Source organism: Pterocles gutturalis, unplaced genomic scaffold (assembly GCF_000699245.1).
Source record: "Pterocles gutturalis isolate BGI_N339 unplaced genomic scaffold, ASM69924v1 scaffold4982, whole genome shotgun sequence".
In the NCBI taxonomy this organism is placed as follows: domain Eukaryota; kingdom Metazoa; phylum Chordata; class Aves; order Pterocliformes; family Pteroclidae; genus Pterocles; species Pterocles gutturalis.
This window is the reverse complement of record NW_010107784.1, coordinates 15446-15772: the sequence shown is the minus strand read 5'-3', so window position 1 is coordinate 15772 and position 327 is coordinate 15446. Positions and strand designations below refer to the sequence as shown.

Sequence of the window (327 nt, the reverse complement as noted above, 5' to 3'; positions counted from 1 at the left end):
TTCCGGGGTTGGCTGGTGCTGCATCCATAGTGGGGGTGCTGGGTGCTGCATCCGTGCTGGGGATGCTGGTGCTGCATCCATCCATGGTGGGGATGCTGGTGCTGCATCCGTGCTGGGGATGCTGGTGCTGCATATGTGCTGGGGATGCTGGTGCTGCATCCATCCATACTGGGGATGCTGGTGCTGCATCCATGCGAGGGGACGATGCAGGTCAAGTAGTGAGTGTGGCTAAATTGCAGCAGAAAGGGCTGCTTGAGATGAGGTGCTGTGCGGGATGTTGGATGCACATGCTGGTAGAATAAGTAGGATTTGAAAACAAAAATCACC

General features: G+C 56.0%; 1 protein-coding gene across 1 annotated transcript in view; it reads right to left on the bottom strand.

The window, feature by feature from the left end:
• LOC104472511 (integrin alpha-11-like) overlaps positions 1 to 327 on the bottom strand; it is a gene marked incomplete at its 3' end in the record, with an annotated part of 15891 nt that overhangs the window by 717 nt on the left and 14847 nt on the right.